A 27182-nucleotide genomic window follows, 5' to 3' on the forward strand; every position below is an offset into this window, starting at 1 on the left:
TAGGCTAAGATATAACCAATTTAATATAGTATAAACATTGAAAAATTCTTTAAAGTTAGAAATTTTTCGTGAAAAATTCGATTTTGAAATCTAGAATTTAAGCGCACGCCAATTGAAGAAAAATTTTTTTTAAGATTTGATAGTTGCACAATATCAAGTACAAATTTCATTCTTTAATTCTAAACAAAAATAATTCACATATATTAAGTATTTTCTTCAAATTCTATAAAAATAACTTCCCTTGCTCTCGAAATTTTTCAAAGAATATTAATTGCAAATTCGTCGTTTTCGTTCACTTGTTTTTTCAATAAACCACACTTTTGAAAAATATGCATCTCTTTGTTATTGTAAAATAAGAAAATTGGCACCTAGAAAGAAAATAAGGAATAATGAAAAAGTTAAAATTAATAAAATTATAAAAAGAGGGATACATTTCATGTAAATATCTTAAATTTCCTACAATTAAGAGGTTTTATATTTTTTAAAAGTGTGGTTAATTGATAAAACAATTGAATGGAAACGACGAATTTGCAATTTATATTCTTCGAAAAATGTTGAGCAAGAGAAGTTATTTTATAGAATTTGATGAAAATACTTAATATATGTGAATGATTTTGGTGTAGAATTAAAGAATGAAATTTGTACTTTTTATTGTGCAACTATTTAAAAATCGCAATTTATTTCACAAAAAATCTCTAACTTTAAAGAATTATATTTTTAATATTTACACTATTAAATTGGTTATATCTTAGCCTATTTGACACTAAATTTATTGAACTTTAAAATGATCCTAGTTTGATAGCTCTCTTACATCCATTTTTACAGAAATATTTGAATTTTAAGTGAAGCAAGCACTTAACAGTAATCAGTACAAATGTACTAAAACTTTTTGACCCCAGTGTATTTTCCAAACGAAATATAAAAAATTAAATGACAAAAAAACACTGTTTCTAATGATATTTCTAGTCAAAAATTGATTAAAAAACCAATTTTCAAAATTCTAGTGGAATATTAATTTTATACCTATTTATTTTTTGAAGACGGGGAAAAAAGTTGGCTATACTGCAGCAAATTCTTAGCTATTCTATTCTTTCAAACCTCATTATCTAGAATGACTGAATAATATATTCATAATAATAAATAACAATAAAAATAGAATTCTAATTATAAAAACAATAAAAAAAACTAATAAAAAGAAAAAGGAATTTAAAAAAATAAGTAAATGCATGGTGAAGTAACATAATTAAAAGTAGATAATTGCTAACTACAAAAGGCAAAGAAATTTAAAAAAATACAACCGCAATAGTTTGATAATATAGATTATTCATCATTTAAATAATAAAAAAGACAAAATTACAATATTTCAATACAACAGATAACAAATAGTATAATATTACCTGGAATATCAATTATTGGAAAAATATTTATACCTTGACGAAAGGAAATGTCGAATCGATATTTGTTGAATTTATTATAATATTCATTGAAATTGTCTCTTTTCTGGGTTAACTGCATGTTAAATACCTTAATTACTAAACTCCTTTTTTTAAAGACAAGAATAAAGATTCTTTGAAAAAGATAGTGTAAAGTGCATAAAGATCATCAGAAGATACTTGACCGATAATGTAAAATTGATTTTTATTTTTCCGTTCAATGAACGCGTTTATCTACTGTGGCATTGATGAAACGCGTGCGACAAAATAATCTCATCGTTTATCATTTTTGCTTTTCAATTCTTTTTTTTAAGGACATTTAAAAATAATCTCGTTTTCTGTCACGCTAAAGAAAAAATATTTCCAACTCATTATCTGCAAATAAAAAGAATTTTCCAATAGAAAAAAAAGATTTTTTTAATATAAAAAAAATTGTTCAATAGAAACAAGATATTTTTTTTAATAGAAAGATAAACATTTTCTTGACTGAAAAAAATATTTTTATAATAAAAAAAAAATGATTTTCAAGAGAAAAATGAAATTTTTCATCAGAAAAGAAGATTTTTTAAAAAGAAACTGACATCTTTTACACTTAATTATTAATGATTTAAAAATAAAATTTATCTCTTACTAAATTTATATAGCATTACATTATGCAACAAAGGCGTATTATACTATGCTACCTGTGCCGGTGCGTCTGTACAGGTAGATTAAGTGACGATAATACGCTTGAGTTGTATAAAACAAATTTAATTAGTACCTAATAAATAAAAAATAAAATTTATTTATTTTAAATTTTATTTTAAATTTTCAAGCGTAGAAAAATTTAAGTGGTCAATACTGTTCAATTTAATAACGTACGTTATATTTAACCTCAACTCTGGTTAGAAGTTAGAAAATTTTTTCTTGTTTTTATGTTTTATTTCGAAACAATCGAAAAGTCAATAAAACTTTTGCTCCTCCTCTGTGATAGAAATATGTTCAGGAAAGAGACTTTAATACAACTTTTGTAAGAAGGATTTGTATTTTTTTCTTTTTTTGTAGAGTAAAATTTGAGGACTCCTTATACATATGTATAAATTTGAGAATGGGACAACAGGTGGAAATAAAAATGCTCTTTTCAAAGTTTTTTTTTATTGAACTTTTTCCCTTGGTGAAAATTTCATCTCAAGTTGGAAAAATAAACGATAATTCTGAGCGTGAATTTCTTTCTTTTTTTTTATAAAAATGAGGTCACACTGGAGGAAATATAAAAAAACCTAATTTACATCAATTAAGAGAAGTTAACGACTTTACTGATCAAAGTGACATCTATGAGATGACACAAAAAATTTTCATAGAAAATTTAAAACACTATGATAATTCTTAGACACACTCGATCTGTAATTATCATTTTCAAATTAAAATATTAAAATAAAATTTTTATTTTTATTTGCAAAAGATAATTACAGAACGAATGTATCTAAGAATTGTCATAGATTCGCGCTACAATAAAAATCAATAAAGAATGTAATATCTGCTCGAGTTTTTCACCAATTGAATCGCGATTCAATACAAGAACAACATTTTATTAAAATACACTATTTGTATTAATACCCAATTACATTGAAAAATCTTGATAAAATTTAGCCATTTTTGGAACATTAAAATAAAAAAAACGTTTGGGTCACCTCGAGCAACCCAAGCGGAAGTCCGCGTAAACAAAAATGGTTTACTAGCGCGAGGGTTAAAATTTTGTATGAAACTTTGTGTGTCATTTCATAGATGCCAGTTTGATTGTTAAAGTCGTTATCATCTGCTCTTCATTGATGTATGTTTACTAACCGATCATAGTATACCTAATACATAAATGTTATACATATATTTATGCGATCTGGCAAGTTAAAAGGGACCTTCTGTCTAAATTCAAGTTTTTGAGAAAATTTTTTTTTTTAGTTTTTATTGTCGATAGTGATATTCCTGCAAATTGATATGGTTTGAAAATCGTTACTCGGGGGCAATTTCTTGGCAACTAATATTGGCCCGATGCTTGGCTATCGATCATTGGCAGTAGCGTGATCATCCCAAGCTAAAACCAATGGTGGTCCAATGATGGTTGCCAATTGTTTTGCCAAGAAAAAACCATTGGGCACTAAGCATGACCCACTATTGAACCAATCGTTACCATTGGCAACTTCCCGTTGGAAAGTGTCAAATTTTCTTATGCAGTTCCCTAGAAGACCATCCAATACAAGCTCGAATGTAGGTAGCTAGTACACTTCAAAAAGAAGAGTGTAACCAGGGCCACTCAATGGAACACACAGTAATCCAATTGGTAACGAACAATATACACTAGAAGGCAACTGCAAAAGATTAGCACAAACAAACTGCACCAAAACCGCTAAAGACGACTCGCGGAAGCAATAAAAACGCTAAGGTTTCTGAGTTAGTCTATAGAAATACTCGTAAAGAGAGGTGCTCGAGAAAAGACGACCGCTCACTAGTCAATATGTCAAACAAATTTTATTTAATTATTTTAAAGATAGTGTTATTTAATCTATAAAGGTAAAGACTTAATTTTACAATTAATTTTTTTTAAATTATAAATTGTAACTGTGTATTTTACGAAATTATAAAAAAAATTTCAGTTTTCTGAAGAGAACGGTCGTGCTGTTGAAACATAAAGAATAATTTTTCTTTTTATCTTTATTAACTTATTGAATCGACTCAAAGTGATTCTAAAATAATAAAAAAAATAAAAGTTGAAAAAGTGATGCAAAAATTTCCTATTTGGATCGGATAAGAGGAATCTTTATTTTATACTCCGTTAGTCTTAAAATTTTTGTGATAATAAAATTTAGTACCATGATGAAATTAAAATTTATTGGCAAAATAAAATGAAGACTTTTTACTGTGCGCTCTTAAAAGTCAATAAAAAAAAAGAAAAGTGTTTAAGTCACAAACAATGAAAGTAAAAAACCTATGTATGAAACAATCATATGATCGTTAAAATAAGTTATGCATTAAAACAGAGAACGTGTTTAGAGCAGACTAAGAAGGAAATATTAAATTCTTCATTGTGAGATGTCAAAGAATATTGCACTAATTTAAAATTCTTTTTCAATTTTTCTATTATATCAAAGTTATTAATTTCAACAAAGAAAAATTTATTTTACATTTATTATTGAAAATTTTAAGAATTAGGTACTAAATTATATTCGTTATTTTAAACAATGTTGTTTCAATATTAGTTAATAAAAAAAATATAAACAAATTTTAATTTGTCTTCAAACATGAATTAATATTTATTCACGGAAAAAAATTCCTTATGGAAAACACAAAGTTTTTTGTAAAATATACAAATAGGTTATGTTGTGCTTTGCGCAGGCGAGTTTTGGGTTTCCAACAAGCTGGTTTGGGCGAAGCCCAAACTAATCTGTAATAGCACCATGAAATCCTGCAGTTTGTGACACACACAGTTTGGTTTGTATAATCCCCAAACTCAGCTGTTTGTGGACACTACAACCGTGGCTCATATATGGCGCAGGAAATCTTGTAAATTTTACAAGAAATTTTTTTCCGTGTTTAAATAATAATAATATATATAGGGGAGAGTCTCCAGTTGTGAGACGGGTTTTATTTTTGACCCGTAAATTGTAAATGGGTAAACGAAATTGTAAATAAAATACACCGTTCGAAAGGTAACAGAAATACGCAACATTTATTAAAAGAAAGTGTAGTGTTTCGATGAACTCAAAAAATTTTACGATACATTTTCCGAGCACATCGCTTTTGTCAAAAAAAAAAAAATGTCTCCAGTTGTGAGACACTCATTATAAAATTGCTAAAATTTAATAAGTTTGACATAAAACGTTATGTTCAGTAGAAATAATTAAATATATTAATAATATATATTATTATATACTAAATAATAATATTTATTCGACAAAATATGACTATCAAATAAACACAATTTAATAGCTTCAACAAGAGCATTAAAATTGATTTCTTCTGAATCAATTGACTTTTTTCCACTTGACATGCCCAAAAATACTAGAAAAAAAATCAAAACAACATTTAAATAGTATGCCTGCAAAGTCGTATTTTTTATGCTGCCCAGATGGGTGTTGACACCGTCTCACAACTGGTGATATGCTGTGTCTCACACCCAGAAATTGGCGCTATTTTAAAAAAGGAAAATTAAATTATTTTCAACCGTAGCTTGGAACAATGCAATATTGTATCACAAAATATAAGGAAAACACTCAAAGAAAATGCATTACATTTACTTTTTCCAATTAATTAACTTGGAATAAAAGTACTTTGCATTTATTGAAAAAACGCGTTTTAGTCGATTATCACACACAGTGTTGTTATTTAACAAAAACAGTTTATATATCCGCTTCGGCGTACACGAAAAAGTTGGCTCATATAAAAATAAATGTTTTTATATAAACCAATCGCCTTTTTAATATTGCATGTTAAAAAAATTGACTGTCTCACAACTGGAGACTCTCCCCTAATAAATAATTTATTTATTGCCTAAAAATAGTAAAGATTAATATTAACCTCAAAAAATTATTTTAACTTTGAAATTTCTATTTAGATCTTATTAAAATCGTAGGGTCTAATACAGGTGTAATATATATATATATATATATATATATATATATATATATATATATTGGCCTCAGAATCAATCTACGAGTGCGAAAAGGACACTCACGCTTACGGCCTACCACCTAAATATAAGAACGAATATTTTTTTAAAATTAAAAATCATATCGTAGATTATTTTCCTTGGGACACGTTCTACGTGTCTTCAACGAAAATTAAATTAAAAAATCTTTATAATTCACTCGTGAATTCACTCACTATATGTGACCCACACAGCACATGATATTTCCTAAATATTTCCTGAATATTTCACTGAAAGATTGAAATATTTCAGTGCAAAGTTCTAGAAATATTTCTGCAAACAGGAAAATGTCCGCTTATGTGGGAATATTTACGCGAAAGTTGAGAAAATATTTCATTGAAATATTCCTGCAATATTACACATAAAGATTCTGCAATATTGTGAAAATATTTCACAAAATGGAAAAATTTGTTAAACACCTCAAACCAATAGGAATTTTCTGAAATATTTTAAAACCCATAGGATATAGTAAGCCAAAAACTACTGCGCAGCTCTACAGGCCATAGAAACTGAGTTCGACCAGTGCGCATCATTTCAGTTGAATATTTCCAAAATATTTCAATGAAATATTTTCTCAACTTTCGCGTGAATATTCCCACATAAGCGGACATTTTCCTGTTTGCAGAAATATTTCTAGAACTTTGCACTGAAATATTTCAATCTTTCAGTGAAATATTCAGAAAATATTTAGGAAATATCATGTGCTGTGTGGGGAGTAAATATAAAGTTAAATAAGTGAATTATTATTAGTGAATACTTCGTGAATTAGTAAATAGTGATTTAGTGAATAGCAAGTATTAGTGAATATAATTAGTGATAATAAGTGAAAAGTAAACAATAATCGAATTACATTAAGATACTGTTTTCTAAATTTTTTCTATCATTAAATAATTAATTGAGTTGTGTTTAGTTTTTGATGTTAATTATTAATAAAATTAAAAAATTTGTTATAATTTTTTTGATGTTTATTAATAAATTTAAAATTTTGTTATAATTTGGAAATCGTCTGTAATTGAATAAAAGGCAAAATTAGAAATTGGTTATATTGGATAAAAGCAAAGCTGAAAATTGTTTAAATTGGATGAAAAGAAAAATTGGAAATTGATTATATTGGATAAAAACAAAGCTAGAAATTTGTTAAATTGGACAAAAAGGCAAAATTGAAAATTGGTTATATTGGATAAAAAAACTGGAAATTGGTTAAATTGATAAAAGGCAAAATTGGAAATTAGTTATCCTTTCTTAAAAAAGACATGGAGTGGAAAGGTCGAATGTATCGAAAAGTATCGAAGTAAAGAATGGGCAATGAGAATGTAAAATCTTAATAGAAGGGTGTTTTTAAAATTGTTTGTACATGTGAAGGTGGCGCTGCAGTTGTATGTTATTTAAAAAGAGCGCGAATATATAAATTTTATTTTTGTTAAGAGAAAGTACTCATAATAAATCTTATTTTGCATTGTCAAAAAAAACGTCAACATTTCAAATATAAATAAGCAAATTATTAACTGAAAAAATTTGAATATTATTATTATTAATGAAATAATGGACTTGGACAATGGACATATAAAAACTAGCACCATAGACGGCCGCTTGCGGCCGTCGGAGGAGCTAGTATTAAATAAAAGGCAAAATTAGAAATTGGTTAACTTGGAAATTGGTTCTATTGAATAAAAACCATTTGGAAAAATTATTGCAAAAATTGGAAATTGGTTATATTGGATAAAAACAAAGCTGAAAATTGGTTAAATTGGATAAAAGGAAAAATTGGAAATTTATTATATTGGATAAAAACAAAGCTGGAAATTGGTTAAATTGCATAAAAGGCAAAATTGGAAATTGGTTATATTGGATAAAAAAGCTGGAAATTGGTTAAATTGCATAAAAGGCGAAATTGGAAATTGGTTATATTGGACACAAGGCAAAATTGAAAATTGGTTCTATTGGATAAAAGGCGAAATTGGAAATTGGTTATATTGGATAAAGGCAAAATTGGAAATTGGTTCTATTGGATGAAAACGAAGCTGGAAATTGGTTAAATTTGATGAAAGGAAAAATTAGAAATTGATTATATTAGATAAAAACAAAGCTGTAAATTGTTTAAATTGGATAAAAAAGCTAACAATTGGTTAAATTAGATAAAAGGCAATATTAGAAATTGGGTATATTGGATAAAAGGCATAATTGGAAATTGGTTCTATTTGATAAAAACAAAGCTGGAAATTAGTTAAATTGGATGAAAGGAAAAATTGGAAATTGATTATATTGGATAAAAACAAAGCTGGAAATTGTTTAAATTGGATAAAAAAAGCTGGAAATTGGTTTAATTGGATAAATGCAAAATTAGAAATTGGTTATATTGGATAAAAGACAAAATTAGAAGTTGGTTATATTGGATAAAGGCAAAATTGGAAATTGGTTCTATTGGATGAAAACGAAGCTGGAAATTGGTTAAATTGGATAAAAAGGAAAAATTGGAAATTGGTTATATTGGATAAAAAGGAAAAATTGGAAATTGGTTATATTGGATAAAAACAAAGCTGGAAATTGGTTAAATTGGATAAAAGGCAAAATTCGAAATTGGTTATATTGAATATAAACAAAGCTGGAAATTGGTTAAATTTGATAAAAGGAAAAATTGTAAATTATTTATTTTGGATAAAAACAAAGCTGGAAGTTGGTTAAATTGGAGAAAACGAAAAATTGTAAATTGGTTAAATATTGGATAAGAGACAAAATTGGAAATTAGTTAAATTGGATGTAAGACAAAATTTGACATTGATTATATTTGATAGAAGGAAAAATTTGAATGTTTTGAAAAAGAAGAGAATTGTAAATTTGTTGTTATTTTCTATAAGAGGCAAAATTTGGTAACATTCGATAAAAGAAAATTATTAAATTTATAATTAAATCTATAAAACTTGATGTTAAAATTGTAATGTAATATTACTATTTTTAAAATTATAATTCCTTGATATAAGTAAATTTTATAAAATAAAAGAGCAATGTCTAACAAAGGAGAAACTAAACAAGATGTAAAAATATCAATCCTCCAAGTCAAATTATAGTGTTATTTTAAATAAATAAAACACAAAAAATTCATTTAACGTTTCGACGGTCCCACCGTCCTCATCAGAAACTATAAAAAATGTTTATTGTTAATAAGACAAATTAAAAATTACAAAATAAAATAAACAAATTTTTTTTGAATTTTGCACTAAAACTAATATAACATTTACCATTAGAAATTTCGATTTTCCGTGTGATCAACACAAGAACGTTCGATTGACTGAAGGAATTACAAACAATTAAATAAATTAATACACACACATATACACATACACAAATATATATACGTATTTGTACATTGCAATATAATAAAATCAAAGGTCAGTGAACTTACATGAAAACAATAGAATCAATTAATAAGAATATACATACAAACACACTCTATTGCACTTTAGTTTATAAATGGTCATTATTCATAATTATTTTAAAGAATGTTTAAAAATTAACAAAGCAAAACCACTACAGAATTATTTACTTAAAATACTTCAAAACACTGATTATTCTAATATAGTAAATGTGGTTACAAGTTACATGATTTATATAATATCTTTAGGTACAAAAAAAGAACTCTTTTAATAAAAATAAATGACTTCAAAATTAAATTTATCTTAGTAATGATTCTTTCAGAAAATTTATCATCAAATATTAAATTAAAATAGTTAATACTTAATACAGACTAAATCACAAGAGGGGGAGGGATATAAAAGGCTTTACACACGGTACTAGTATAGTACGAATACAGTAACCGTACGATAAACTTAATTACAAAAACCTTCAGTACACCATACTATTATCGTACTCGTATTATACGAGCATAAGCATACTGGTACGACATACTAGTACAGTACACTTGTTACCGTGCGAAGGTAAATGGCGAGTACAGTACCAGTAAGACTTATACGCCATATTTGTATATGCATCGTACTATATATATATATACGGTTACTGTATTGGTACTATACTAGTATCGCATGTAAAGCGTTTTATATCCCTCCCCCTCTTGTGCTTTAGTCTAGAGCTGTGCAAAGTTCGAACCGAACCGAGTTTTGTTAGGTTTTGTGGCGCCAAAATGTCGAAAATTCGACATTTGAATCTCCTAGTTCGAACAGTTCGGTTCGAATTATTTTGCACAGCTCTGCTTTAGTCTGTATTAAGTATTAACTATTTTAATTTATTATTTGATGATAAATTTTCTGAAAGAATCATTACTAAGATAAATTTAATTTTGAAGTAATTTAATTTTATTAAAAGAGTTCTTTTTTTGTACCTAAAGATTCCAGATAACAATCGTGTCTCGCACGTTAGTGGACCGATGGTCTGCGGACTACGGTCAGGCTCATATTTTGGCAGTGCACCAGACAATTGGTCCGAAGACCATTCGTGCCTAGTACGTTAGTGGACCGATTTAGCATCGTGTCTGTTCAGTACTATTTAGGAATATTTATTTAGAAAGTTAAAAAGTTTTTAAACTGGTGTTCAAGTTATTTTATTTAAATTTTTTTATAATTTTAATAATCTCCAAATTTTTTAAAAATGATAACCTCTTATAAGTGTTTTAAAAATTACTTTTAAAATGTTTGACTATTTCAACATCAAATTTTCATTAAGAATATGATTTAATTGTAATAATTTTTATGTATAAATCTACATTATATATATATATATATATATATATATATATATATATATATATATATATATATATATATATATATATATATATATATATATATAATGTCAAATGCTCAAATGTTCTTTAAAATGTTAGTCACAAGTGTCACTAAATGTTTGATCTTTCTTGTCGTAGAACTTCAATGGATTTTGGAGAATTTTACATTGACGCAAACAGTGATGAAATTAAGACTGATCTTAAATTAAGATTTTCTTTTTGCTGTAATAAAGTTGTCCCTACCCGAGTCAAAATTTTAACTCTCTTTTAGTTATCCAGTTAAGAGGCTTAAAAAGGCCCAAAAAGAGTTTTTTTTTAATTTTTCGAAAACTAAAATTGGAATTTCCTTCACACAATTATATTTTAACTGCCCTGTAAAAGGTACCTATAAATATTAGTTTTTGAATAATTTCAGTAATTCTATTAGGGTAGATAGAAAATTTAATTTTCATAAAAATTTGAAATCCTCTTTTCAACCCCTAAACATCGGAATATGGATTTTTCCGCATCGTTTTCCGGTTCAAAAGAGGTTTAAAAAGAGAGGGTCTACATTTTAATTCGGGTATACGCAAATAGAAAGAGAATAATTGAAGATCCGAATCTTAAGAAAGAACATGATTTAATATCAGACTTAACTATTTTCCCTTAATGTTAATATTTTTAACTTGTTCAATATCAAATTTAAGGGGGGTATACCAGTTAAAACGTGATAAAAAGAAATGCCTGTTTTAAGAATTATATTTTTCAAGAATAGTATTTTTTTTTTAAATTCCATGGTTTATTAGGGAAAAAATTCTTGAAAAAGACTTTCTTTTTAATGTTACAACTGGCTCCCTTAAACAATCGTTTTTTATTATTAAAATTTGGAATTAAATAATTGAAACATTTTACCATTTTCGGCCAACAGTTAAGTTGGCAAATGTAGAGCGCGTGTTCTTTTAAGATCTGATACTCCATTTGTAAAAATTAACAGATATTTACAATCAAAACAAATATTAAGAAATAATTGTCTTTAAATATATTTTAAATGTATATTTAGAATTGGATAAATAAATATTAATAGATAATGCACAGTCAAATTTTACCAAAAAAAGAAAATTGTTTAACACCTAAAAATTGAAAAAAAAGATGAAACCGAAATTTTAGAAAAACATAATTAACATTGAATTCTTAAAAAAAGTCTGAAATAACGAATTCGAATCAACAGTGAAGACCGCATTGCAGAAAAATCGATTTTTATTCTTAAATGAAAAAAGTAAATCTGCAAAAGCATTAACTAGCATGACAAACCAACGGGTGTTTGAATTTATCACGATGAATTATTCAAATATGTAAACGGAAGCCGCCTGCGGATTATGAACAAGAAAAATGTTCTCGTATCGTAAAATTATGCCGATATTCATACATTGCAGCAGCCACATTCCTAGAGTATTTGCAGTAAATTATTTTTCTAATAGGCATGTAAATCATGACTTTCTCACTGAGATTCTCTTTCTCCCTCTAAATCGTTACAGTTTGCATTTTAAATTTACTATCCATTTTTTCCACAAATATAATGGTTTCCTGATTGCTGACAATTTTTTGTAGAAAAAGATAAAAAAAATTTCCTTTTTTTAAAACAGAAATATTTGATTTTTGTGTCTTTAAATATTGAAAGGTGTATTCAGAAGGAGTAGGTGAGACTGGGGCTAAATGTTAAATTTTGCATAAAAATAATTTTTTTTAGACAATAAATCCGCTTAGATGCAAATATGAATAGGTCAATATTATAGGGCAACTTGTCCTCAACAAAAAAAAGTTTCTGATATTTTCGCGTAATATACATGTTTTGTCCTTTTTGAAAATTTTGTGTTTTTAACATTTAGCCCCACCCATTTTATTTAACATTTAGCCCCAGGGTTGCTTCTTTGGCTGTAACAACAAATATACAAAATCTGACTGAAAATATTTAGCAAATATCTTTAGGTACAACTTCAGAGGACCCAAATAGGCTAAAATACTTTTAGGGATGAGAATAAATCCAAAAAATATACTTAAAAGTTGAAATTTTCTTTTTCGTAAAAATTTAGAAAAGTAGGGTCAAAACACACTTCATATTATAGACACTACAAAAATGAACAGAATGTCACATAACTTCGGACATTTATTTAGAGTGATAACACCCTTTTATAATCAAAATTGTTTAAATTTTCTTTAAATCAAACTTAAAATATCTTTGCTATACAGTCAAACATATTTAAGTTTAATTGAAACATATTTTTTGGTTCATTTAAAGAAATAATATATTTAATTCAAACATAAGTTATGGTTGATTTTAAATTATTTATAATCAACTTTTAAGTTTGAATCAAACATAAAATTTTTAAACATAATTTTTGTTGAAATCAATACAGAAAATATGTTTGAATTAAACATTAATATTTTGGAATCAAAGCAGTAGATAATTTCTATATATTAGGATTAAGCTTACAAAATTAATTTCAATTAAACAAAATCACTTAAAATTATTTTTCTATTTGAATTAAGTATACTGCTTTCACAGTGAAGTTTAAGTTTAAAGATAGTACTTAAGGTCTTTGGATTTACAGTCTTGATACTAAAAACTTAATGTTCATTAAAAATCATGAACTGAATAAAAAAAACACGTACTCGCACTGAAACCTGGAATTCATTAAACCAATTCAATTAATTTGGGCTGTAAACATAAATATAGAAAGACACAAAAGCTTTTTTATGTCTCATAATGTAAGCAATAAGGAGAATAACAATTTTTTAAAAAATTGTAAAAATTTCTTATTAGTCTTTTACATTTGTGTTGCAATCAAAAATTAATTTTATTGATTCGGTTTTGAATAACCTTAAATGGTATGGTTTTAATGGTATGGTAATTGTATCGTACGAATATGCTGTATTTTCATAAATCACAGTACAACGTAATGGTATTATACTAGCCTCATACTTTTATGGAGTTCTTTTATTTAACAATTTCAGTCGTACGACATACCGTCGTTATACTGGTACAGTACCAATACGTATATACTTAATTATTTTGTGCTGGTACAATACGAGAATAATCTCAGTACGCCGTACTGGAAAATGACGATCAGTACGCTTGGCTATCTGGGTATATATATATATATATATAATATCTGTTTTCATATGTTTAACCTTAAATCTAATTGTGCCCAGTATGTTTTCTGTAAATTATAATTACAGAGAAAGAAACTTTTTTAATTAATAACCCTTTGATTGTCAATTCAAATCATGTTTGTTATATTTTTCCTGTAATTTTGAAGTAAAAATACACATAAGTAGGTACAAAATTTTAGCCCTTTGGCTAAAATTTGGTTTTAAAATAACACTTTTTTTCGTATTTTTCCTGTAATCTGTTAAAATACACATGTGGACCAAATTTCAGTTTATTAGCTTTAGAACAGTGAGCGCTAAAATTTATGTCTTTTGTTTAAAATCAAATAAAATTACTAAAACCGTTAAAATATTTTTTTTCTAATATTTAATACGATTTTTCACACACAAAAAAGATAAACATTTCGGAAACTTGGACAAAAATACCAGTGTCTAGTCGTTTTTCTAGATCAAGACGTATGTGGTTCTCTAAATTTTTCCTGAAATATTCTCGTTAAAATACATCAGTATGTCAAATTTTAGTTCTCCACGCAAGAGTCTCACTAATAGGGTTCCGTCGGTAGACCGTACGTGTACGGAACCCTAAAAATTATTGATTTTTTGTAAAACTTGATATCTGCACGGAGAAAAATTTATTCATAATGATTACAATAATCTATATTACTGTTCGGATAAGTTGTAAGGAGTACAAACATGAAGGTATCCCTTACAACAGCTATAGTAATCGTTCCTACTCAATTCTTAACACATTACATAGTCTTCGTAATCATTCCAAAAAGTGGTCACATATCCGCGCTGTAATGTAGACTATTGTAATCATTAAAAAAAGAATTTTTCTCTGTGTGGGGGTTTTCGGGGTCGCTGATTACGAATCCAATGTCAGATTAATTCTTTGTGTAAATTTGAAATTAAATGTTTTAAAATTCTTTTTTTGGACGATTTGTAAACTGAAAACTTTTTCATTTATTAACGAATAATAATAGTAGCTTGGATTCTTAATCACTAAACCAAAAACCTCCCCAGATTCAAAGATTCATAAAAATAAATATTTTTCAATTTTGACAGCCACATTCCACATCCACCGTTTTTTGTAGGTAGGACATTTACATATGTCCCAGGGGCGTTAAAGCGTTAATTTTGTCGAACAGTGAAATAGTATTGAAATATATTGATAAAGTTATATTGGTTACGTCAATTTTATTGTTTTGACCCACCAGTGAGTTAAAATGGGATTCATTGCACTTTTTCAAAAAGCATAGTATAACTTCTTACAAAATTTCTCTTCTCGGCTATAATTCTTATCTTCTTACACTTGAATACTCCATGCACAATTATTGAGGGCCTCCATAGAAGCGGCTCAGGGCTTGTCACTGCTATCCGACTAGTATTATCCTGTCCAATCGCGAGCTTGTCCCCTTATTCTCTAGAGCCCCTCAATTTTTAGGGTTATTTGGATTATTTTTTTTACTTGAAACTCTCGGACTTTAAAATTACAAAAGTGGTACAACGTTTTGTCCCTCTTTTTTCCTACAAATATGAAATTTTAACAAAAAGTCGCCTTTCTTCAGTTCTAATAATAAAGTATTGTCTGCATTCGAGTGAAAGAATATTTTTATCACTTCGTAAATGATTGGTGCCTTTGTTTTTACTGTGAGGAAATCGCAATTCACTTTAAAATGGACATTTACTTATACTTCGACATGTTCGATGCAAATGTTATTTGTGTTATTTAAGTTGGGATTGCGATTGTTATATAGAAAAGGAAGATATGTCTTTCTAGTTGTTGACGTGACCTGTAAGAGGTTTCATTCTACTTTCACATTCATCACTCGTAAAATATCTCTCACGCTTTCTTCCATTTAACTTCTAAAACTGTTATCGTAATCAATTTGGCATAAATATTCAGTTTATTAATTCAAATTTTCTAATCTTTACAATATAATTCTTTAAATATAAATTAGTAAAAACTATACTTATTGAAATTAGTAAAAATTCCTGCAAGTTTTAGTTATTTTGTACTAAAACTATACTTTCAACAAAAAATTAGTAATAGTCCCCATCTTTGTAAAACATATTTAAAAATTTAATTTCCCATTTTTGAGGGAATGAATGAGTGTAAGTATTGGATGAGTGAAGATGAAAGATTATGTAGAGTGTGTAAGTATGAAATTGAGGACAGGGAGCAAGTTTTGGATAGATGTGGAAGAGAGGAAGGGAAGGAGTAAAGAAGTATAGGCGAACAAGTATGTAGGGTGTTGAGTGGAAATGGAGAGGGTGAAAGATGGATGAAAGAATAATTGAAAAAAGAAGAGCGAGGGTGGGAACATAAAAATAATTTTAGTTTTTATAATTAATGAAGCCAAATTGGGCGCAAAGAAACTGGAAACGGAAACCCGGGCACTTGGCGGAACCCACCCAATGGGAAATTAACCATTGGCGCAATAATGGTCCTATATTGGGAGCCAGCAGTACCAATAATGGTGCAATAATGGCAACCAATATTGGGCCACTATTGCCAGAGTCTTGGGATGATCACGACTTTGCCAAGCATTGGCAGCCAATATTGGATCAATATTTGCTGCCAAGACAAATGCCGGACTTTCCAAGCGTTGGATATTCATTAGCAACAAATATTGGACCAATATTAGTGACCAATTAATTACCAATGCTTTAAATTAAATTATTGCTTGGTTATTTATTGGTTACCAATACTGAACCAACGTTTAAAATCAATATTTTACAAATACCAACACATAGCAAAAATTTTTCAAAAAAAAAAAATAAATTACTAATCTAAAGAAAAAAAAATTAATTTGATTGGAACACTCTGTTAGAAACAGAATGTGATAAAAATCAGACAAAGATAATATTTGTCTACGTTTGAGAATGCAAGCGTCTCTTCTTATATAGAACTGGTAACACAACTTGCTGGTGAGAGGAAGAAACTGTGGCGTACCCTGGTGGCACTTATCCAAAGTAATTTCGAGCATATACTTTGAAGCAGCGCGGGACATTTCAAAATCGAACACCAGGGTGCGCCAGAGCTTCTTTCACTCACCAGCAAGTTGTGTTACCAGTTCTATATAAGAAGAGACGCTTGCATTCTCAAACGTAGACAAATTTTGTCTTTGTCTGACTTTTATCACATTCTGTTTTTAACAGAGTGTTCTAATTAAATTAATTATTTTTTTTCTTTAGATTAGTAATTTAATTTGTTTTTTTTTTTGAAAAATTTTTGCTATGTGTTAGTATTTGTAAAATATTGATTTCAAACGTTGGTTCAGTATTGGTAACCAATAAATAACCAAGCATTAATTTAATTTAAAGCATTGGTAATTAATTGGTCACCAATATTGGTCCAATATTTGTTGCCAATGAATATCCAACGCTTGGAAAGTCCGGCATTTGTCTTGGCAGCCAATATTGATCCAATATTGGCTGCCAATGCTTGGCAAAGTCGTGATCATCCCAAGACTCTGGCAATAGTGACCCAATATTGGTTGCCAATGTTTGACCAAGAAAAAACTGTTGTCAGCCAATATTGGTCCATTATTTAGCCAATGGTGAGCATTGGCAATTTCCCATTGGGCAGCGGCTTGTGCAGGGAGAGAGTAATAAAAAAAATAAAGATTTCCCATTTTTAGTTGTAATAGACGTGTATTAAATAATAAAATTACATGTCAACAAGTATTTCAATGTAAAATAAATTATATCTGAATGTAGAACATATAGGCGAATTTTATTTGAAAATGAGAAGTTTGTCACGAAAGTTTAACGTTACAACTGATTAACCAATTGAAGTTCAGGTAAGTTGAGATTGAAACTCGAAGTGAACAGAACTCCAATTTCAAACTCCTATTTCAAACTTTGTTGTCGAAAACAATTGAATCGTGTCTGTTATTAATTCATTTGCAGTATATTTCGAAATAACAACGTTTATATTATTCTACTTTTTCACTTATATAAGCAAAAAAGTAGTTAAAAATAACTTTACACAAAAAAGACACCCCAAAAAAGTTATCAGTCCTAAATTTTATTTTTTGATTTTATCCATAAGAGTCGAAAATTAAAAGAAGTACAAAAAATTTGTGATAATCAATTATTATAACTTAAAAATATAGTTCTGAATGTAAAACTAAGAAATATTTTTTCACATGTCTGAAAGTCATTAAACGTAGAACATGACTTGTGTGTTTTTAGCACGGAGTGTAAAAGAAAAATAAGAGGAACTATTCTCTTAAAAGTATAAATGAAGACAATAAAACTTTCCGTTGAGTTTTCATTTGTTTTCAAGAGTAATTTTATTATTTTTACTTTTTGAAAAATTGTTAAGTGAATAATTACTATTTTAACGAGAAACTAAAAAAATAAAAACAAATACCTCACTCTTTTAGGGATGAATTGTAGTTTTTCAAAAAATAAAATTCTTTCTTCTTATTAAAAACATAGGGTGGTTGCACCAGTGGTGGATCAAATTCCAGAAAAATGGGCATCTGTGCTTACGCCTTTGTATTTAAATGAACTTTAAGTATCGGTAATTGTTAAGAGAGGTATACAGATCATTATTTTAATTTAGAAAATTTTTTAAGTTAAAAGCGAACAAAGCAGTTCATTAATTATTATTGTGGTGACAGAAAACAAGGGTTTTCCTTAGGATTTGTGTTAAAAGCATACCTTACATTTTTTATTATGTTTTTATTATTATATGTAATCGTTTTTATTATGTTTATTATGTGTTTTAGTAAGATTTTTAAGTAAAAATTTATTTTATTATTATGTTTTTACTATTATATATGTAATTGTTTTTATTATGTTTATTATGTGTTTTGGTAAGATTTTTAAGTAATCCACCTCTGGATTAGGTGTCAAAACTAAGTCTATCCTTAAAGAAAGTGTCTATTGTAACCTTCTTATTCATACTCCTATGAAGAAAAACCTTGAAATTTGTCTAATAACAATCAGTAAGATTTCAAAGACAAAATAAGAAACTTAAGGGGATGTAAAAGTCGATTGGATTTTTACATTGAGCTTCAATGGGAAAATCGCATCTACTTTGACATTCCCATAAGGTCTTTAATTGATCTACCACTGGTGCAGTCACTCTAAATGAACAAATAATACAATTTTATTTACCGCAATATTTAAAATAAAAATGAGATATTTCAATTTTGAGCTTATAACTTCTTATAGAACAAATTGTAGTTTAAAACTATAAACGGTGAAAAGCATAGACAGTCTACCCAATAGAAATTACTCTAACTAGACTGGATAGAAGTGAAACTTTATTAGTGATATGCATTATTTTAAAAATGTTTTTTAATGTTTCTGAGTAATAAAACCAGAAAGAAAAAATTGGAGTTGCACTCGCACTAAAATGATGGGTTCCGTACACCAATATTAAAATCATTTGGTACTAAAAAATAAATTAATTAAAAATATAGTGAAGCATAGAAGGAGTTTACACTGTAAGCCTTAAATATAAGCCTTCGCGCGCATAAACGGATATACCTCCAGGAGCATATATTTGCGCCTGCGCGAACACGTGGTCAAGGCTAACTCTTTCACAACACAGCTGCAGGCAAACACTTTGCGCAGACGCAAGTATATCCTCATGGAGGCATATCCGTTTATGCTCGCGGAGGCTTATATTTAAGGCTTACGGTGTAAACTCCTTCTATGAAGGAGGCTTATATTTAAGGCTTACGGTGTAAACTCCTTCATAGAAGGAGTTTACACCGTAAGCCTTAAATATAAGCCTCCGCGAGCATAAACGGATATGCCTCCATGAGGATATACTTGCGTCTGCGCAAAGTGTTTGCCTGCAGCTGTGTTGTGAAAGAGTTTGCCTTGACCACGTGTTCGCGCAGGCGCAAATATATGCTCCTGGAGGTATATCCGTTTATGCGCGCAGAGGCTTATATTTAAGGCTTACGGTGTAAACTCCTTCATAATATGTCTAATATTGTAAGTAATAAGTAAAAGAACCAATTTTGAAAACTTATTGCAAATAGTGTTCGATACATGTGTGACATTTGTTTAAAATGCCTTCTTTATCAATTCTCTCGTCTATTTTCTTCAATATTTCACTCTTCTTTTAAATATATAATGCCACGTATTTTAATTTTGGATATAAAATAGTTTTTTAGAAAAAAAAATTAAAAAAAAATTTTTTTTTTAAGAAATAGGGTAACGGGTACAGTGAACGACACCCCCAATTAAAAATCGCAATAAATATAAAACAAAACATTTATTGTACATTGCTACTACTTTAATAGCTTCCACATATTCTATTTTATAATATTATTATTTTAAAAATATACATTAATAATGTTTTGTTTTATATTTATTGCGATTTTTAATTTGGGGTGTCGTTTACTCAGTTGGTGTCGGTCACTGTACGCCCCTTATAAAAAAGAATTAAAAATTTTATTAACAAAAGCCACGCTGCACCCTGGACGACGGCCCAACTGGCCTTACTTTAGTTACGGCTCTGCAAGTTTTTAGTTTAATAATCCATAAATTTACTTCTTTCATTACAATTATCGAATTTTCTATTTCAAAGGCGGCTAAACCAGAATCGGGCCGTAACTGAAACATTTACCCTATATTAGAAGAATAAAATTTAAAAAAATAAAAGATACAAAAAAGAACAATAACTTCAGAATAGGTAGCTCCCGAAGGAAAACGTTGTACAGTAGTGTTCAATGATGCCTTACTCGGATGAACGTGTTGCACTCATATATTTCCCATGAGTGCAACACGTTCGTCGGAGTAAGGCTTCATTGAACACTACTGTACGCCTATGAGAGTGTGCTGCGAAACTTCTTGGGTTACGCAGCACACTTCCAGAGGCGTACAACGTTCTTTTTGTGAGCCGTACGTACCTTAGCGCTGAGTCGTGTTGCGGCACTCGAACATATACAGCAACACGCTCAGTGTTTTTTTTCTCATTGTGTAAAAAAATAAAATTGTAAAAAGATAAGAAATATAACAGAAAAATGTATGTCAAGTTGCAAGTTTATAAACTGAAACAGTGCCCTGATTTAAAATTTTCTATAGATGAATAGAAATAACATAGAAAGTGACATTTCTATGCTCAAAAAAGAGTTAGTTCTTTGACGCTAACACTTAACGATAATATCAGGTATTAAGTATAATTATACTTAATGGTCCTTTCGTAAAAACGAGGTGCGTAAGATCGACTAACTTCAAGTGTAGAAATTTTTCTTGATTGACTCTTTTTCAAAATCCTTTACTTTGATTGGATATAATCGTGACATTACTTACTGATGTCAAAGCAGCTAACTTAAAGTGTAGAACTTTTTCCTCATTGGCTGATTTTATAATGAGTGTTCCTCATTGGCTGAATTTTATAATGATGGTGACCTCACACTTTTATATTTTCGTTTTTCTTTTTTAAAATTAAAAAAATAATTAATTAAAATTATTAACTAAAAATTAACTAAAAGTAGTTTATTATAATAATTTTTATTTATGGTTTGGTTTGTAATAAATTAAAAGTTTAATATTAAAATATATTTAATTTTATGATTCATTTTAGACGCTTCAAAATTGTTGCGCGCGCATCTTTTTTCCAAACAAAAATTGTTTGTTTGTTACAGCCGTGTAACCTCACCTCAGTGTGAAACGCAAAGTTTTTGGTACGAAAAATTACAAAATGTTACAAGTGTTAGCAACTGTCAGCCATTTGCAAAGTGTGACACGTGTATCGTTTCGATAAGAAGTATTGACTGTTATTTTTTTTGTACATTGAAAAAAGTTAAAGTACATTACATACGTTACGTACGTAAGTATTAAAATACATGTAAATACAAATTAAATTATTTGTTAATATTATTTGTATATTAATTAGGAGGAGTTTGTAAATATAATGTGAATTATTTGATTTATTAATTTAAAGGATTTAATTAATTTAATTACAGTTTAAAGGAATAAAGGACATTTGCCTGTTATTTTGATTTCTGAATGTAGAATATTGATTGATTTTTTAAAATTCTGATGTTTGTACATTACATAATTATATTCTAGTGGTAATAATTGTGATTTAATATTGATTTATATTTGTTTTCTTAATCTTAATTATTGATTTTTCAACATTTTGGTAGTTAGTTATCATTATTTGGAAAAAACTTTATAAATATTAAAGATAAGTACTAAAAATAACATGTGATTACGAGATACCAGATACTTGATAAACAGAGATTTAGTCAAGAGGTACTAGATTAACAGATACTAAACAGATACAAAACAGAAAAGCTTACAAAAAATACGCATATATTTATTGTTGAAATAATATATAAAAATTAAAGATAAGTACTAGTGATAACATGTGATTACGAGATACCAGATACTTGGTAAACAGAGATTTAGCCAAGAGCTACTAAATTAACAGATACTAGAATAAAAGATAAAAAAATAAGAAATATAAACAGATACAAAACAGAAAAACTTACAAAAAATATACTTATATTTATTGTTGAGAAAGTATAAATAAATACATAACAAATTTAGATGAAAAGATGAATAGATACCTTCTTTACATTCTTCAGATAAGACGAAATTAGATTAATAGATGAAGATACATTCTTTACATTCTTAATAATCTTCAATAAGAAAGGAAAAGATAAAAATTCCAGTTACTGTTAAATGTGACAATAGTAACATTATTTACATGTGTTCTGAATTAATTAATTTTATGAAAAACTATTTTTTAGAAGCGATATCTTTTTAATAAATTGAAAGAAATCATGTCAAACAAAGAAGAAACTGTTAATTTAAGTGTTACAGATTTTAATATTATACTTACTGAAGGAGGAATGTTAAATGATACTCATATTGATGAATTCGAAAAATTATTGAGAAGAGAATCAAATTCTGCTTTTAGCATGCAAAGCACTTTGTATTTATATACGCTTAAATTTATTAGTCCGATTGAAAAAGGTAAAAAGCATATTCAAATACTTTTTAGTGGACCTATCAAGAAAGGTCATTGGATTTGCACTTATTATGATGGAATGAGACTTTATATTTATGATAGTCTTAATGAAGGATGTTTAAATGAAGATGAAAGGAAATATGTAAGTAGATTAGATCCTTTTAAACCTCCAGTAGTTTTCACAACTGTTGATCAACAACCAAACAATAGTCTTGCTTGTTGAATATATGCAATAGCATTCGCAACATCGATATTTTTTAATATTATGCCCCACTCTGTTAATTACTATTATTATAACATGAGAAATCATTTAATGTTAATGTTCAAAAACAATCGTTTAAGTTAATTTCCGTCAGTAAGGTCGACTAATATTAGAACTATGACTGTTGAATATAATTGGGAGTGTCATCTTAGGAATCGAGCTAGAGAAAAAAGTTTCCAAAATGAGGAAAATAAAATTGTTGACAATAATTTATCATCGTTGAATTCAACCAGAAATGTTTGTAAAAAAAATGTTGTTGATAGTTGTTTAGAAAATTTGCCTTTAATTCCAGCAAATGATGTTAATAATATTTCTATTGATTCAAGCAATGGAATGAAAGATACAAGATTAATAGGGGAGAGTGGGGCAAAATGGGGTACCTTTTTGAAATTGGCTGTTTACAGAGAACCAAACGAATAAATCGATTCAGCTAAACTTCAGAATTCTTCTTTGTACACTTAGCTTTGAGGAAATTATGATTATAGCGGAGAAAAAAATTTTTGAAAGAACTTATATCGTATTTTCAGAGAAAGTGCTAACATCCCATTTTGCCCCACCCGTGGGGCAAAATGGGGTGGCATCAAATAACTATACAAAACATTGAGTATTTTTTCAAAATTCATTAAATTCTTGTTGTATGAGATTATAAATACAAACAAAAAGTAGGATTCTTTATTATTATGAAAAAACAAGTAATATTTATTAGAATTTAACAAAAAAACATGGATATTGCAAAATATCGATATACTGATAATGAAACATCGATAGTATAAATTGCTCGAAGCAAAAATATCGATTCTTCTGCAGGAAACCTTTAAATATGCATAATATAATGTTTTTAAATAGTTTTAATGAAACGGCGTAGCTTCCGGCATGCCCCACACTTAGGTACCCCATTCTGCCCCACACTGCATATTAAAACAAAATGCAATGTTTACAAGTTATTGTAAACAATTAAACAATCTATTCTATTGGAAATTACTCTAGAATAAGTACTGAAAAAGATATCACACTTGCCAAATTAAATGCATTATCCCAAAAAGTTTGGTGAACACTTTAATTTTGAAAAAAATTCATATTTTTTTTGCTTAAAACTTAAAAGTTGTATAACTTTCAAAAAAAATTTTTCTTTGGAGTGTCTTCATAATTAATAACAGTTTCTTATCAACATGAATAATATATGTCGAGGAAAAAAAAATTAAAAGTACCTATCATGGAAAAACAGAGGTACCCCATTTGACCCGCCTACCCCATTTTGCCCCACTCTCCCCTAATAACTGAGAAGCAACGAGAAAAAAGAGCTATGGTTCATTTTTCTGAAGAAGAAGAAGAATATAAAATCATAAAACGTCAAAAAAGCTGCTTATCAAAAAAAACATCGCCAAAAAAGCGAGAAAAAAAAATTGTTCGCTCTGAATCATTGGATTCTAATTAATTCATTAGTGCAGAGCAAACTTTAAATACGAGGCCCCAAAGCACATCCACAGCTTTATCATCAGCAAAAGAAAATATTTCTACTTCTAAAGTTAAAACGTAAATTCGTGACAGAAATGTTGCTTACAAGCGCACCTCTCGACAAAATAAACATACTTCTGTTCAAAAACAAAATCAGTCTGATATTATTTCAAAGTCACATATAGAGACAGGTTATTGTAATGGAATGAACATTACACGTGATCATTCTTATGTAAAACTTTGTGAACATAAAGTTAACAGTGAATTATTTATAAAATCAAAAACTAATAGAACTGAGGGAGAAATTATTAAAAACAGAAGTTTGCAAAGTATGCCTTCAACATCAACGCAGAATAATAATAGTACATCAGGAGAAGTAATACACAAAGGAAATTATAAAGACAAAGATAATGTAATTATTGAAAATGCAACAATTAATTCAAAAATCAACAGTTCAGAGGAAACTTTTAATAATAGACAATTACAATGCATGAGTTACAAAATATACTAATTTAAAAAATGAAAATCAAGTAAAAAAAAGAATAATAATACGTTCTTTAGAGGAAGAAAAACAACATCAAGTCATGTAACGTCAAAAAAAGCTGCTTTTCCAAAAAAGTTTTAACAAAAAAAACAAGATAATAATAGAATTCTTAATCCTCAATCAATCCAAACAAAGGATAGTATTATTACAGTGGCTAAACCAAATATAAATTCAGCAAAATCCTCTACAACTGTTAATAAATCTTTAACAAAAGATAATGTAACTGTTACAGCAAATTTATCAAATACTAATATTTCTGGTCGTCAAAAAAATGCAGCTTATCAAAGAACTCATCGCCAAGAAAAAACGGAATTTTGCACAGAATCTAAATTTCTCTGATAGTATTTCAGTCTCGCATATAGAAGAACATTTTGCTGGTGCGATGAACATTTCATGTGAGCATTGTAATGCTAAACATTTCCAAGCAGAAAGAGTATCTAATAAAAAAAATTCATTTTATGATTGTTGTAAACATGGCGAAGTCATTCTTGAAGATCTACCTGCTCCTCCACTCATATTACAAAATTTATTTGATGGCACCCACGAATTATCTGGGCATTTTTTTCATAATATATACGACCTTACAATAATTCATTTGGTTTTGCTTCTTTCAACGCTAACTTAGTTAATTTTACCAATAGACGACCAGGACCATATTGTTTCAAAATACATGGTCAGGTTTATTATCAAATGAATACATCTTTGTATGCAGAAAGAAACAAGACGCATGCTTATTCCCGAAATCTTTTTTGACCAAATAGTTATTTGATATAAAACTACTTAACTTAAAATTCACATAATATGCACATTATTTGACATAAATTTCATTGCACACAAAAACCATTTAACATAAATATCATTTGTCATTAAACAGAAATATTATGTTACATAAAACTCAGATAACTTAATTCCCATTTGACATAAAAATTATGTAACATAAATTTCTATTGACATAAAAATCATTTAACATAAATTTCTTTTAACATAAAACTCATTTAACGTAAATTTTATTTGTTATAAAATTCATTTGACATAAATTTCATTTGGCATAAATGTCATTTAACGTAATTCTCAATTGACATAAATATCATTAGACAGAAAATTAGCTTGACATGAATTTCATTTGACGTGAATATCATTTAACATAATTATTATTTGACGTAAAATTAAATTTATATAAATTTCATTTAGCATAAATACCATTTAACATAATTCTCATTTGACATAAAATTTACTTGACATAAATTTCATTTGTTGTAAATCCCATTTAACATAATTTTCATTTGACATAAAGTTCATTTGATATAAAAGACATTTAACACAATTCTCATTTATCATAAAAGTCATTTAACAAAATTCTCATTTGACATAAAAATCATTTCACACAAATTACATTTTACATAAAAATATCGGCGCCAATTTTAAAAGTAACCAATTAGATATTATCAACAACATTGTGATTCCACAATTTTGAAATTCGCGCCTATATTTCTAGGTCAAATGATCTTTATGTAAAATCAAATCTATGACATCTGAATTTTATGTCAAATGAGAATTATGTGTAATGACTTATCCGTCAAATAAAATTGATATCAAGTGAACTTTATGTCAAATGAAAATTATGTTAAATGAGATTTATACCAAATGAAATTTATGTCAAGTATATTTTATGTCAAATGAGAATTATGTTAAATAAAATTTATGCTAAATGAAATTTATATAAATTTAATTTTACGTTAAATAATAATTATGTTAAATGATATTCACGTCAAATGAAATTTATGTCAAGCAAATTTTATGTCAAATGATACCCAGTAAACAAAAACTAATTGAAATAAGTTAAAAAGAATTCACAAAGAGTTTAAGTGAATCCCGCTTTGTGACAAATACGAATTGGAGCCATGCTGCAATTTTCTTGAATTCGTCAAACTGTATTGAACTTCCAAACCTTCTATTCATACTAATTCAATGG

General features: G+C 27.9%; 1 protein-coding gene across 4 annotated transcripts in view; it reads right to left on the bottom strand.

The window, feature by feature from the left end:
* Window positions 1–27182, bottom strand: part of LOC122497695 (small conductance calcium-activated potassium channel protein) — a 659102-nt gene that overhangs the window by 458644 nt on the left and 173276 nt on the right. Inside the window, exon 1 of one of the 4 annotated variants that reach the window (XM_043604961.1) lies at window positions 1398–1467. The exons of 2 other annotated variants lie outside the window; for them this stretch is intronic. The gene's annotated coding sequence lies outside the window, so the exon portion shown is untranslated. Of the gene's footprint in view, window positions 1–1397; window positions 1468–27182 lie in introns of those variants that run through there. One more of the 4 variants, XM_043604960.1, reaches the window with a different exon arrangement.

Source organism: Leptopilina heterotoma, unplaced genomic scaffold (genome assembly GCF_015476425.1).
Source record: "Leptopilina heterotoma isolate Lh14 unplaced genomic scaffold, ASM1547642v1 Lhet_135, whole genome shotgun sequence".
Classification (NCBI taxonomy): Eukaryota; Metazoa; Arthropoda; class Insecta; order Hymenoptera; family Figitidae; genus Leptopilina; species Leptopilina heterotoma.